This window comes from Marmota marmota, unplaced genomic scaffold (assembly GCF_001458135.2).
Source record: "Marmota marmota marmota unplaced genomic scaffold, marMar, whole genome shotgun sequence".
Classification (NCBI taxonomy): domain Eukaryota; kingdom Metazoa; phylum Chordata; class Mammalia; order Rodentia; family Sciuridae; genus Marmota; species Marmota marmota.
This window is the reverse complement of record NW_025999968.1, coordinates 41,690,475-41,707,014: the sequence shown is the minus strand read 5'-3', so window position 1 is coordinate 41,707,014 and position 16,540 is coordinate 41,690,475.

The following is a 16,540-nucleotide window of genomic DNA, read 5'->3' as shown; positions in this document are numbered from 1 at the left end:
TCTTCCCTTCGCACATAGATACTTGAAACAGCCCCATCCCTATCAGATGGCTTGAAGACAGTAGATTGAAACAAATAGATATCCTGGTTATAAGGGATCATTGTGAGGGTTTTAATGTTAAATATTTTCATGCTTTAGAAACAGAAACAGAAAGTACCATACTAGACTAAGGTCAAACAATTTATTACAACAACAGAAAAAGTACTAGTCAAAATGAGATGATAATTGGGTCTAGAAAAGAAGAAACTCCAAGAAAAATAAATATTTAATGGGAAATGCCATGTAACAATTCTACAAATATATTATAGACTATTATAATTTTGAAAATATTGTCCAAGTGGAGTACTTATGGATAAAACAAGTACATTGAAAGTAATTTTAGAAGTGCAATAGTATTTATTTGTATATATTTCAAGATTTGCAATATGAAAACAAATATTCACAATATTTGTAAAAATAAACTTTCAATGTACTGAAATTTCAAGAACGGTAATATATGTCTTTCATAGAGTATTCATTTAAGTGACACACAATGAATATCAAACCTGATGTTTGTAACTTTAAATGTTATACATTCTATTTTAATATTTAATATGTAAAATATCATGTTTTTACTTACCATACTAAAAATTATACTTTGTCATATTAAGTAAACTCTATTTAATAATAAAATAATAAATTTAGGATTAGTATAAATAAAAACCTTATGAAACCAGATAAAATCTATTCTATGTACAATCAAAAGTTTCTAAACTAAAACATAAGAAAAAAATCAGCTTTATACTAAAAAGCACAAAATAGAACATAAAATTATTCTTTCTGTAAGAATTAATAAGAAGTTAATAGGATTTGTCTATAGCTTTTCAAAATGGTATTGATTTTTAATTTATTACAACATGTGAATTATATTTGAAAGCAATCTTCCAGAGTCAGATCTTAACTGTATCTTCAGAGAAAACACCTAAATACTTAATTAAGAAGATGCCTAAAACAATAGGGAAATTAATTGTAGTTATTCAATTATTTTTAAAATAAGAACTTTCCCTTGTAATATTCATGGTTTGTTTAAAAAGCATTCTTGACAAATTAAATTGTATTTTCATTTTTGCTTTTCCTCATGCACTGGTAATTCTGAATATTCACAAAAGGCTCTACATTTATAAACAGATTATGGCCTCCCTAGACAATGGAAATAAGGAAGTAGGGAAACATAAAACTGTTATAATTCCTGACAGCAAACATTTGCTTAGGTTGAAAGTAAAGCTCTAGAATGTGAATACATAGGTGTATTTTAGATATCTTTTAAAAGCTTAGCAAATGAATCAGGATGCCCACGGTTTTTAGCAGGCCAACACTCAAACCAGGTTTGTAATGTGAATCCCTCCAAAATAACGTTCAATATACTTACCAACACTAAAGTTCAAAAACCTCAATTTAAAATAAAGTTTTCTGTCTGGATGCCTATGTCACTTTTTCCTGTATAAGCCCTTCTCATACGAAAAAGGAGAAAAGGAGAGAAGGTACACTCCATTCTCAGTGTGACAGTGTTTGGGAGTAGGGCCTTCTGGAGATAAAAACCTCAAGACTTTGATTAGTGCTGTTATAAGAGAGGACTAAGGAGGTCCCTCTTTGCTTCTCCACCTCAGAACACAGTGACAAGATGACCAGCTATGAACCAGAAATCAGCTGTTCCCAGATACTGAATTTATCATTGCCTTTTTCCTTAGCTTCCAGAATTCTGAGAAATAAGTTTCTTTCACTTATTAGTTACCTAGTTTATGGTACTATTGTTAGAGCAGTCAAATGGACAAAGACAGTCTTCTTGCCATAGATGCAAATTTTAAAAACTATACATATTATATCATTTTCACATTCTCTATAAAGGAATAGATATTCATCACATCCAAAAGTGGTGGTAGTTGTAAATAGTAGGTAAGCCATTGTCAAATTATTATCTCATTGTAATACAGGGCCTGTGAGAAAACTGGCAATACCACTCAAAACTAAACCTGTTCCTCTGAAAATAATGAAGTAAAATTGCAATGCAAGTTTTAACCAAAGGCATGTGTAGTTTGTCTTAGGTTAATAAAGCTATTTGTTTTATTTTTAAAATCAACCAACATGTATTGGTGGTACACAAATAGGGTGGATATTCCATCGTGGAAGAAAAACTAGGGGAGGAACAGTGTCAGATCTTGAGCAAGTTCAAAACTTAACAAAGTAAACTCTGTAAGACTTTAAGCCTTTAGGATAAATCTCTCTGGCTTCGTGTCCAGGTTTCTGAGCCCAATGCAGGGAGGTCCAGCCTTGAAGCTACTAAGATAGTGATCCTGCCCTCACAGCTTTTCCAGGTGGGGGTCAAGCTCTGAGGGCTCCAGGTGGGCCCACACTCATGGGTTTAGGCTGATGTTCTTTGGCCTCTTGAAAACAATACATTGCCATTCCTTTCCCTCTTGAAATGGAAGAGGCAGCTCTGATGATCTCTGGTTCTCCTGGAAGTCATTCTTTTCTAAATGAGATGGAGGGCTTTTTGTTTGTTTTGTTTTTTTAAGAGACAGAGAGAAGAGAGAGCGAGAATTTTTTTTTAATATTTATTTTTCATTTTTGGTGAACACAACATCTTTATTTTATTTTTATGTGGTGCTGAAGATCTAACCCAGTGCCCCGCGCATGCCAGGCGAGCGTGTTACTGCTTGAGCCACATCCCCAGCCCTCCCTTCTGGTCTTGAAAAATAGAACACATTTGCTCTATGGACCCATCCTGTGAAATGTAAGTGTGACAACTATCCTTTATGCCATTTTGTCTCCTTTTTCTTCAGATTAAGCTGATTCTGTCTGTTTCTTACATAGTCATATTCAAAATAGTTGCTTTTCACACTCACAGTGTTCTCTCTTGTTTTTCACGATTTCTTTCTTTTATCTTTTTGAAGAATTGGTAGGTGAAGAATTTTCCAAACCTTTAACTTCTAGTTTTTTTTTTCTTTTTGCTTAATAATTCCATCTTCAAATCATTTCTCCTTTTTTTTTTCATTTTACTATAAAGATAAATGGAACCATTCTTGAATAATACAGTTGGAAATCTCCTCAGCTAAATAAACACTTTCCTTGCTTACAAGTTCTACCTTCCATAAACAATAAAACTGGAACACAGATGTAGGGGTGTAGCACCATGGTAGAGAGTTTGCTTAGTATATGTAAGGCCCTAGGTGGGGTTGCCAGCCCTGTAAACAAAACAAAACAGATAAACAAACAAACAAAAACAAACGAAATTCATCAAAGTTGTTCTTTCATCATTTTTAAAGGCTTTCTCTCCAAATAAAATTACTGAGAATAGATTTAATTATATGAATTTTGGAAGAACACAAATATCCAGTCCTTAGTAAACCCATAAATTGAAACTAATGACAAGTAAAATCTTAACTTTTTAAATTAAGCATTCTTACTCATTTGATTTTTTTCTCAAGTGAATCACTTGACTTTATAATATGATCTGTATGTTGTTATCACTATAGACATAAATAGGCAATCTATAAAGGGAAATTTTACTTACTTCACTAAAGAAGATTTCTGATTTTCACAGGATATGCATAGTTAGAGTCAATAAATTCTTTGATCAACATAGCTACATTTTCTGGTTCAAAGATACAAGGTTATAAAGACACCAATAAATATATGCTGTTTAGTTATTTCTTAATCTGATTTGTTAAACTTTTTTTTTCACTGAATTCATTATGATGAAATTTCTGCCTCTGTTTAAATAACTCTTGTCTTAGGATTGGATAAACGATGCTCTAAATTTAGAGTGCATATACACTACAAATTATCTAGATAATTCTGATTTATGCCTGTTGTTTCAGCATAATTATTAATAGCAATCTTCCATCATTTCACTTTTCAAAGTTTACTGATCCATCTATTGTGTTACCTATTCACCTAAATTGCTCTAGATTCCATTCACTCCCCCAAAATGTCCCAAATTTCACAAATCAAACAGAACAAGACCAATTGTTTCCACAGCACAAGTTTGTATCACTGAGAGTTTCTGTATAATGAATGAACTCTCACTTCCCTTTGTACACATAAACCTCACATGCCTGCAGGGAAACTATGTTGTCTCTACAAGGATCACATATTTCTATCTATTAATTATCTGTAGCAATAGATCTTCTTGTTTGTTTATTTTTCCTTGAGCTCTGGGATGATTCTCCAACCCTAAGTGGACATAGTTATATAAACCATTACTTCTTTTGGTATTCCTGGGAAGCAATCTGTAGCTATCAGCATTTCTCTCCATGAAAGTTTAGTTCCTTTACCATTTGGAAGTGCTCACAGCCCCCTGATAGACATTGTGTTCCTGATTTATTGGTGGGTCATGTAGTAGAAATAAAATGAAACTTTAGTACTAATCTAAAATATTTTATATAGATCTCTTAATGTCTTTATGACCTCCTGACAACTCTGCCACAGCACTTAAGGGTAAATAAGAAAAATGCTGGTTTTCACATTTCAAAGCTTCCAATTTGAGTCTTTGGTGGTGTGTTACTCAGCTTTGTATCACCATGACTAACACCTGAAAAAAAAATTGAAAGAGGGAAAAAATTATCTTTGCTACTAGTTTCAGAGGTTTTGGTCCATGGTTGACTGGATCCAATAATTTGGGCCTGGGGTGAGGCAGAATATCAGGGCAGAGGGATATGGTTAACAAAAAAAGATGTTGACCTCATGACAGCAGGGAAGCAGAGGGAGGGACAGAGAAAGGGGTCAGAGTGAAGAAATGCCTTTCCAGGGAATGCCCCAGTGACATACTTCCTCCAACCACTATCTAAAGTTTCCATCTGCTACTAATATCCATCAGATTATTTACTCATCAATGGATCTATTCACTGATGAAGGTGGAGCTCTCATGATTCACTCATTCTCCAAAAACCCATATCTGAACAATTATTGATTGGGAAGCAAATCTTTACCACTTGAGTATTGGGTGATTATTCCAGGAAAAAAATAGTATTCACATTACTAAGGTATTCAAATATTACTAATATAATTTTATTACTCGTCCTTTCATAAAGTTCCTGTGAAATGATATAAAAATGCTACCATTTCTGTTTTGTTTTGACATTTGGTAAATTAAATTGTTTTGGAGAATTTGTAGCCTCACAGACAAACTTGGATGTCCCTGTTTACAACAAACTCTATTTTATTTTATTCTTTTTCACCAAAGAAATTGTTATATGTTATAAAATATTTCCACAGCCTTGGTAGGAAATTAGGATAGATAGCAAAGAGAGTAGTGACGTTATTATCCCATTTTATTAATAAGGGTATCCATGACCTCTTGCAGGAAGAAGTCTGTTAATAGAGCTAATTTTTAAACACAAAATTTATTTTAATAATGAAGTAAAAGAAACATGAATTTAACAAAATAATTATTTATATAAAATTGAATCAAATATCTAAGAAAATTTATTTCAGTGAAAATATCTAGAAAGAGAAGATGGTGGTTAAAACTATTTAAAAGAGAAAAAAATCTCATAAAAAGCATTTAGATCATTTTTGGTGTTTAAATCAGGGTAAAAGCATGGTGTGGATTCATAGGAGATGAATCCAATGAGCACTTGATTCTCAAAGGGTATTTCAACATTTTCATTTGAACCAACCACAGACTAATCCTTTTATTCTTTTACTCTACGGATGTTCTGATAAAGCAGAAGTCTTTATTTCATTGGAAAAATCAAAAGTTAATGTCAAGGAAATTGATTATATGCTGGAAATCTCCCTGCTGAAATGGGTAAATTGTGGGACCCACCTCTGATATCAAATGAAAAATTCAGAATAAGTTCTATAACATCACAAAGAAGAGTTGTTCAACATCTTGAAATTGATTTCAAAATCAATTCAAAACATATTCATATCTTGCTGCAAGTTTTATTTATTTTTCTTGGAGAAATCTGCTGATTTCTTGTAAAATAATAAAACATCAAAAAATACATTCAGTCATGAAAATTCAAAGTCCTAAAGACAAAAAGAATTTAGAGTTCAAACAAAAGAAAGCAGATAAAATAAACCCAGGAAAATATCAAGAATATAGAAATTCTCATTTGCAATATAACGAGTAAATTCATTTTGAAGTTTTATTCCCTGCATTGATCTGAGAATGATAAGACCAGTGACATTAAAATAAAAAAGGCTGAACAGAAAGACATCTTATGACTTAAACCACAAGCAAGCCAGCAAGCAATGAAACATTTCTAAATAAATTTGTTGTTTCATTTTACCTTAACCTGACAATTTGTGTTTAGTCTTAGAAATTGTGAGGGAAACAAAATACTACTTAAATGAAAGAATATAGTATTTCCTTCCATCTAATCCCATTGAGTTAATAATCTCATATTATAAAGAAATAATGTGATAAAATAACCTAACAGTGTTTGAACTAATCATCCTAATTATAATACAGGACACTTAGTTGAAATCCAAATAATTCTTGATTTAGCATGTTTTATTTCTGTAAAATGTATAACATGATACTGACTACAATGTTATTTGAAATGTGTATCAAGATTTAAAAAATATATATGACTTTCTACTAAATCAGAAAATGTCTGGACCCGGTAGAATTTAACATAAGTGAATTAATGGCATACTTGTTAAAAACATGTTGTATAACAAGCTCTTTGCTAAGTGCTTTCAAAAAATATTGATCTTTAGTATTCATAACTATGGGCATAGATATGGTTTAGGTGTAAATACAGAGGCTTAGAGAAGAAGTGGCATTATAAAGATTACATATCTCTCAGATGAGGGAGCTTCAAGTCAAAAAAAAATAAATAAATAAACAACAACACTTGTGTTTCCAGGTCCATCATGTGTTCCAATAGAAGTGTGACCCTATTACTTCACTACTACCAACCACAGTGACAGGCACTTGACAAATTTAGGACTATGTTAAGTGTTGTACCCAATATCGTTTTATATAAATATACTTTTTCACCCTATTATATACTAATAAAAAATTCAGTGAACTACTTATTTGATTTGATCAGCTTAATATATGGAGAACACAAAAATATAAATTTTAATTTCAATCATTGTGTGTTCATTATTGAATATTGAGTATAATAAAAAGGGCAATAAATATTAATTACCCCATACTATACACCAAGCATATTTTAAGCATCTGTATGTTTTCTGTACATTAGAAGGTGTTACTTGTACGATATTTTATAATGATTTCTGCATTTACATCTATGATTTCTGTCTGTATGATAAAAGGCAAACACCGTTAAGTACTTCTAAATGTACTACTTTTTTCATGTCATTCAATATGTTGTACTAAAATACAATTGAAGATGAATCTATGTATTCTCTGAGATCCTCAAGGATAGAATTTGGACCTTTTATTCATAACTGGATCTCCATACTTCATACTGAAATTAATCTGTGTTAAATATACAAATGAACTATTAACTTCCTGAGACTAAAAATTTAATGTGACTGATACTCTGAAGTTAAATGAAGTCTGACTATTGCTGGTTGTAGAATCTAAATGAGACCAAGGTATTTTATTCTTGCTAGTCATTTATCACCAAAATTCATGATTTCCCTTTTCCAAATATAAAGTTATGAGTGAAAATTGACCAAGAAATTTTCTTTGCTGGTCCTGTTATTTTTATTGCTTCTGTTCAAAATTTTCCTCCATCAGATCAGAAGTAGGCACCTGTTAAACTCTTAGCTTATGCATTTGAAATATTGTTATTTATTCTATGCATATTGTGGTAGATATTTTAGTTAGAAATATGGAATTATGAAGGTCTTGACTATCTTACCCAAAATATTTCAATTGCTACATCATGGTCAGATTGATTACATAAGTGTTTGGATTAAAAAATAAATGCCTATTCTATTAGGGAACTTTTGAAGTCTGAATGGAAACTTAAGGATGAAAAAATAATCTGGGCATGGTGGTGCACTCATGAAATCACTGAGACTTTCAATGCTGAGACAAGAGGATCATAATTTCTAGACCAACATAGACAATTTAGCAAGATCCTTTGTCAAAATAAAGACAAAGATTTATTATTATTATTATTTATTATTAAAGATTTATTATTATCATTATTATTATCACATTACTTCTCCTCCTCCTACTTCTTCTTCTTCTCCTTCTCCTTGTCCTTCTTCATTTAAAATATTTTTTTTTCAGCACTGGGGATAGAACCCAAGATCTTGCATATGCTTGGTAAATGCTCTACCACTAAGCCATTCCAAGACCTACCTTATTTATTTTTATCTATTGAAATGCTTAATTGCTGGAACTGTTGCTGTTTCTAAAATTAATCCTCAGAGAAGTCAGGTGTATAATAACAATATAGAAGGCATATAATGTTCAAGATTTCTAAACAAAACCAAGAAGATTATCATGATTTTCTGATCATGAAATTTGAGACCAGTATAAACCTGTATTAAATCTTTATACATGCATTGTCTAGGATGAAATTGGAGAGGTTCTTTTTTTTGGTTTAGTTTCTCCTCTATTATACAGAGAAATTCAATATATTCAGTTAGCATAACATAATTATCTACCTATAAAATTGTCAAAGCAAGAGTCAAACTTATAGATAAAAATGTTTGAGTTGTTTTTTCTGAAACAGCAATATCATTGTAATTCAAATTAAGGTATGAAAATGACATTTTAAAATATTAACAAATTATTTTATTTGAATTTTATCCTATAAAGAAAAGAAAAAGAAAGGAATGAAAATGCACTAGAATTGTATATTAAAATTATCTCACTTTCTGCCACAAAATGCCAGATAAAACATGAAGATCATTTATTTTCCAACTACAATTTTATGAGTCTAATGAAGCACTTTCTTACTAAACAAATCTGTTTGGAGACAGAAAAGTCAATCAGAGAAAAATTTAGAGATTATATTTTTTGAGAGTAATCATTTTATTTGTGTAATAGATATCTCAAATATATTTTATTTGTTTTCTAAAAAATAAATTCCTTTCTGAAAAACTTCATTTCATAATTACAGCTTTATTGTATGTGTTTTGATATGGAATGATGTAATTTGATTTCAATGATTTCAAGTCAATGCAAAATAATTTCACACAGATGTATTGATATTGATGAAATAAATCTCTAAAACTGAAAAAAAAATCAGTAAAGTTTCCTTCATGGAGTCATCTTTGCTTAATTAGATTTTGAATGTTTGTTGAACATATTATAAAGTTTCAGTGTGGAATATGTAGGCATACTAACAAGTTATAAAAATATTTGCTTTGGCAGAGAAGTTTTAATTTCTTGAGTTTCCTTTGGTCAGAGCACACAATATGTGTTTAAAAACTTTGTTGGCTCAAATCTAAAAATTCTTCACTATTTCTTATTCGTAGAAAATCCATTTGAAGACCAAGATTCCCTCCATCTTCACACACACACACACACACACACACATTATTCCAGGGATTAAATTCAAGGGCACTCCATCACTGTGCCACATGCTCAGTGAGATATGGTCTCACTGAGTTGCTTAGCGCCTTGCTTTTGCTGAGGCTGTCTTTGAACTCTTGATACTCCTGCCTCAGCCTCTAGAGGCTGGGATTACAAGTATGCACCTGTAATTTCAGCACTCCATTTAACTAAAGTTGGTTTCAGAAAGCAATGTGTTATTCCAAAAAGTAAACTTTCATCCCACCCACTCGTATAATATATTTATTTCCACAACTATATAAATATAGTTATGTACCATATTCATGATAATGTTAAAAAAAAGTTCATCAAGTAAATTTTTACTATCCCCCTTGAAATTCTCTATATGATGAGATCATCACATTATTTCACTTTTCATCATTAATAAGGAAGTAAAAATAACTGAGCAGTGATACCTACTTTGAATAAAATTAAGTATAACTGTAATTTACTCAAAAAGTTAGATGAAATTAAATATTTATATAATATTATTATTATTGACTACATTTCATTCAAACTACTGAAAAAACATGTTCAATTTATCAGAATATTAGGTTAAAATGATTATCTTAACAATTTGTACTTCTAGTAAGGTAAGGCAAATTAAAATATTTTTATTGTATTTGTATCACTAAAAAATGCAAAATTTGAGTATTGACATAGATTTTACTTTCTGAAAGTAATAAAATTTCAAAAAATATCATGATGGTGAGAAATTATGGAGTTCCATCTATTATGCATGTTACAGCTAAGTGGTTTAAGAACTGTTATTAACAATTGATCATTTATCTAGTAAGTATTATGTACAAATACACTAGTGAATCTGTGTCCTTTACAAACTACTGAATTTCTCAGTTCCTAAGCTCCCCTACAAATGTGGGTAATTTTAGTAATGTAAGGATTGCATTTTTAAGTACAGATTAGTGCCTTAAAAAAGTGCAGTATACTTAGGAACCATTCAATAACTCCTAATTGTTTCTTTTAAAAAATACAATTCTAGACTTTATGCATTTCCTTAATTATTTTACAGAAAAAAAGGGCTCTAAGGGAATGTCAGTATTCTTCAGTAAGAAATAAAGAAACATTTTAGCAAATTGAATTTTAATGATATAAAATTATATAAACCAATTATATAATATGAGTTATATATACAAATATTAACATGAATAACCTAACAGAATATTTTGGCTGAAGTGCTAGTATAATGTTTTAGGCTATCTTCTTCCTACTGCCCCCTTCTCAGTGGTAGATATCAAATTCAGGGCCTCAGATGTGCCGGGCAAGTGTCTACCACTAAGCTACAACCCCTTAAGTTTTATTATAACATTATAACTATTATATTAAAATTAGGTAACATAATATTAAATGTATTATACTTGCATAAATTAAGTTCATTTTCTGAATGTTTAAAAGCTATGTAAGAATCAGTTTGGGGGAATTTAATAATAAGGAATGATGATTAATTTATTGTTAACATTTTCTTTTGTAATACTTCTATTATTGACCCCTATATTTGTTCTTATATGTATGTTTATATTTTTAATTATAAAAATAATATAAAGTTCCAGTGCTTTTCAAAATAAATGATGTGCTCCTGCGAAATATCATGTAAGTCAAAGAGGATGAAAACTAGTAATCCATGTAACAGTGGATGCAAGCAAGATAAATGTGATTGGAAATCCTAAAATGACTGCATAAAGAACCCACAGTTAAGGTTTTATATTACTAACCTGCTATTATTTGAGTACAGTTAGTCCCCATAAAAATTTATATTGAAACTTAATTTTTCAACATGGCAGTGTTAGGAGGTATTCTCCAGTGAGAGATGTGTGGGACATGGGAATAAAAGCCATCATAAATAGCTTACTCCCTTCTGGTCAGAGTGAGTTTTTCCTCTCTGGGAACTGGTTTAGCTGCCATAAGAGCAGGATTTGATAAAGCAATCCTATACCATGTATATATCACATGTTCCTTCTTCCACACACTCCAGCTCCCCTTTCAGTTTTTCTGCCATACATGGAGTTGAACAAGACCCTCACCAGAAAGCAAACAAATGTGAGTATCATGCTCATGGATTTCCATAATTATAAGGTGAACTAAACCCATCCCTTTGCAAATTACCCCATCTCAGGTGTTCCATTATAGTAACAGAAAATAAACTAAGGTAAGGCCCAAAGTGTAAATAATTCAAATAGAATTGAGAACAACTAATAAAAAAAAGAATTATCAAAAAACAAAAACAAAACAAATAGAATTGAGAGGGTATGGATTCCAGGTGGAGAATTTTAGAGAGGGAAATAGAACTGATGTTTTTAAACATTAATTAAATATATTGCTGAAAGAGAAGTGGTAAAATTATTTGATACTATAAAATTCATTATAATTACATAGAAATTTTTATTATGTGAATATAATGAGATAACAACAGCTAAAACAAAGAGTCACAAAAGCAAAGAGTAATTGTAAGACTCACAATTGATTAGTATGTAATTAGTATAATATAAAAGTTATCTATTATTTAACTTAATATTGTAATGTAACTATGAAGTATCTAAGTTGAGGATGGGTACTTTGAAAGCATTTGAAGAAGAAGAGATAAGGCGGGTGGCTAAATATTTTTATTAAATGAGAAGATAGCAATCAGCAACATGGAAGAGGGCCCTCATCACAACCATACCATTCTGGCACCTGATCTCACACATATACCTTCCAGAACTATGAGAAATGAGCTATTAAATATGTACTGTCATATTCCCCCTGTATTTAATATTTGCAAAGTAAAATTTGCTGTTTTAAATAATCCATATATGTTTAGTATAGTGCACATATGGGTATTAGTTTAAAGCTTATTATTTTTCTCCTATGTGGATGTATTTCTCATATATTTCCATGTGAATATATGCATATATACTTAAGAATATGAATGAAAACACACATGTACACACACAAATTTCAAAAGAATTACCAGTGAGAGTTTGCTTTTATAATTTGTTTTTTACTTAGTAAGAATATTCAAGACTAGATATGGGGAGCAAGAGGAATAAAAAGAGAGGAGAAGGCAAGATCAATTTGGAGGATTACATTACAATAATCCCAGAGGAGTTTAGAATTGTTCACAAGCATGAACCACATTTCCCACCTACCCAATGAGTGTTATTTTCCAGGTACCCTTCTCTCTTAACAGACCTAGACTCTTGTAGATGGTCCTGTAGAAAGAGGAGGGAATCTTAAAGACACTAGTGAAAATGATAGCATGAAAGGAGAAACTTCTACCCTAATTAATTTGGATCTCTTATGAAATACTGGGAAATTTTCTGAAGTGATTAACATGCTGAAACCACAGAGAGTGGCTTATAAGAAACTTATTATGATTCTCCAAATCAGAAGAAATGCACCTCTTCCTGCCTGCTAAAAAGATAACTGGCTCTAATCGATCATAACTCAAACAGTGACAATGCTTCTGTTTGTAATGAGCTGACTAGAAAAACACTACCATATCTATAGGAAGAGGTATTTAGCAACTTTCCACAATTACGTTAGATCTATAGTTGTCTTATACTCAAAAATTCAGCATTCATGAAGTCAGTGGTTGCAGATTATTTATTGTAAATAAACTTTTATGTTGAGCATTAATGTAATCAACTTGATTCACTGGTACATGCATATAAGACTTAGAACAAATAATGCTAGAAAACCAAAAGTAAGAAAGAAAGATTCAACATACATTTCCTCATAATCTGGCATATAATTCATGCAGCTTTATGTAATAAATGTCAATTTTAATTTTTCTACAGATGTTATAGTTAGATTATGTTTATTTCTACTAATATTCATATTTAATGCTGATAGGATTAACTGAATGATTATTCTTGATGCAATCTTCATACTGATGTTTGAAATTTTGTATGTTTACCATTATTATTCTAGAATACTTTTGGAGTAGGGGTTGATTTTATATGTTATAGTCATAATCAAAATGAAATAGAAGAAATAAATCAACTTTATGCAAACATGGTAGTAACTAATTCACTAAATACATTCTCTATGAGCATATCAGGTGCATCTCCAATGTATTTTCATACAGAATTATTTCAAAAGGTACACATTATTGTGTTTGTATTGCTTTTACCACCAGTCCACTAGCAAACTTGATAGAAGTTATGGTACTAAGAAAAAGAGAAAGATCATGATTGTGATAGATCTGTCCAATAATTGCACTTGGTCAGTGTCTCTAAATCCTGGAAATTTTAGGAAATATTTATATGTGTTTGGTTTTATGTGGAGATTATTGAACCAAATTTAATTATTTTGTTTGTTTGTTTGTTCAACCAAGAGTAAGTAAGGAGAGAGATTAATAATTTATTCAACTGCTTAATAGGGAAGACACTTTTTTTTTTCTTAATCGCTTTCTGTTCTTTTCTCCTTTTAAAATGGTAGGTAAACATATGCAAATAGTAGAAAACTAAAAATACAGAGAAAAATATAACTTGTACACATTATTTAGGCAAAATTATGTTCATAGAACACCATATTAATATCCATAGTCTGGGGTTGAAATTAAGCCTATTTAACACTTTTGTAATATGCTTAAATTGTGTTTTCATTTTATTAATAGATAACACACCACATATCAATATGTTAATAGCTATAAACATTAATAAGCATGATAACCTTTTTTCTATATTGTAAAAAATACACCGGTATTACATAATTACTTACAAAATCAGTCATTAATATGTAAGAAACTAAAATGTCTTAAAAGTAAACAAATTATTATTAAGATTACACATTTAAGTATTTATAATCATGTGCTATTTTCTAATACCAAAGAAAGCCAGAATTCTTAGAAACCTAAACTCTTCCATGTTTTCCATCCAATCTTTCCTACCTTCAAAGATATATTTTTTAATTTTAATCTATCAATATCCTTCTTAAATTCTTTAAAGTAGGGCTACTCAAGAGCAGCAAGTAGTATATTTGAGCCAATTTTGCATGAAGACCAGCAAAATATTCTGAGAATAGATAACTTTCACTGTAAAGCAAATTAATTTCTCCAGAACTGTAGGTAATGTATTAAATCATTTCTGCACCTTTGTGTGTAGCTGCTGTCTTGAAATATTTGCATTTACCCTGCAGGAGGAAATTGCTCATCTCCAGAACCTTTACTCATTTGGTTCACTCTACACTCATATCCAAGATTCATTCTGGTTGATAACTTCCCGACCCTAAAGGGTAAATATTTATGCCAATATGTTTTTAAAACTTTCTGAACATTTGAAGTACTTTTGGCTCAAAATACCTTAGCAATTATTAGGTCGAGTCCATTATTGTACAGCTATAAGTATACAGACACTTTGTTTTTAAGCAGAATGAACTATATATTATATTTAGCTGTCAACTTTCCATTTCAAGAAACTTAGTAGGGAAAAGAGGAGATGCCATTAAGTAAAAAATGAGTAAAAAAATTTACTATGAAATATTCTCCTGTGATTCATTCAGCAGAAAAGAATTTAAGGAAAATGAACAGTAAAAATAGGTAGTAACAACAGGCATAAATTGTTCTTTGTTTTACTTAACATAGCACTATAAACCAGCAGTTCATAAAGAAGTACAGTTCTACTCTCGACACCACAGTTTGATGTCATTGATTAAATAATACTGTTAACAAGTAAAACAGCAGTAACTAAAGCAACACTATAATAAAAAGATTACTATGAGCACATTAGGCAGGCAATGCAATAAAAGTTTGTAAGACTTTCTAAATATTGTAATTTGGAGTAAAATATAAATGATAGTCCATTGATTTCTGTATATTTTCCACTTCATGTAAGGAATAAAACAAAAGTATCATATAATAAACTACTTGTGGTAGCAAATATACTGAAAGGTATATTGTGAGAAAATTTAACTGTTTTCCCCAAATATTATATTTTTAAACTCACTGGTCTAGGAGCATAAGTTCCTAGCAACATTATAGGGAAATAAGTAAATGGAAGAAACTTCCTAAAAATAAAGTTAAGGACTGCCTGCAAATCACAATTGAGTTTCAGATAGCAGCATTACTTTTAAATAGAACTAAAACCTAGAGAATTCTGTTGTATTTTCATTAGAAGGCTTTTTGTATTTTTACTTCCCAATTGAATGACAACATTTATAAGAAATTTAAACAAAATGACTCCCAGCGGGGGACAATTGTTTCTCTCTGACCAGACAAGGTTCCAACAGTTCTAAAATCATCAGTTCTAAAACTATCTCTAAGAGGAGTATACCCTCCGACTCACATTTAACTATCTGAAATATTGCAAATGGTATGACCTACATTTTCATTAATATTTGGAAGCAAAGAATATGGGCATGCTTCCATTCCTAATTACAGCCAGAATTATTTCTAGGCTATCTTAATACATAAACCTCTAAGTGATGTTCAACTTCCCTTTGCCTTTCACATGTTAAATTAAAGGTCATTTCTTGCTTTGTTCCAAAGCATAGTTTTTATTTTATGCCACCTCTGAAGCACAACATTGAAAGGGGACTAGCTAGGGTATACGTGGTTTGCTTTAGGAGTTGGTTGGGAAGGGGGCAATCCATTGAATAGGAGTGTGGGAAACAAACTCAGGCACAGATGAGGAGTTAAAGGTCTGCAAATGAAATTTGTCATGTAGATTTTAGAGTCTCAATTCTTCCAGGAACCTGATTATCTGTCAAATCAATTCAAAGGAAGGTGGTCTGGGACATTTATCACCAGAATCCCATCCTCTATAACTTCGTGACAGGAGAGAAGGGGTCTATTAAAAATCAATACTACTTCTTCCCTACACTTTTCTGTGGTTTCAGTAAAGAGAATTGGCAAAATGCAGAGAAATGCCTACCATGTACCCAAGTTGGCATGCTGCAACCAAAGCGTGGCTAAAATAGGATGCTGGAAAATGAAAGGATATGCACCATTTTCATAGTGGTCATTAATGAAGAAATAGCACCAGCATCATGCTGGTGGTGTCTTCCCCCCTTGTAAAGATATGACACACAGTTAAGACAGATCACTAAAGCAGAGATAAAATAGAAAGA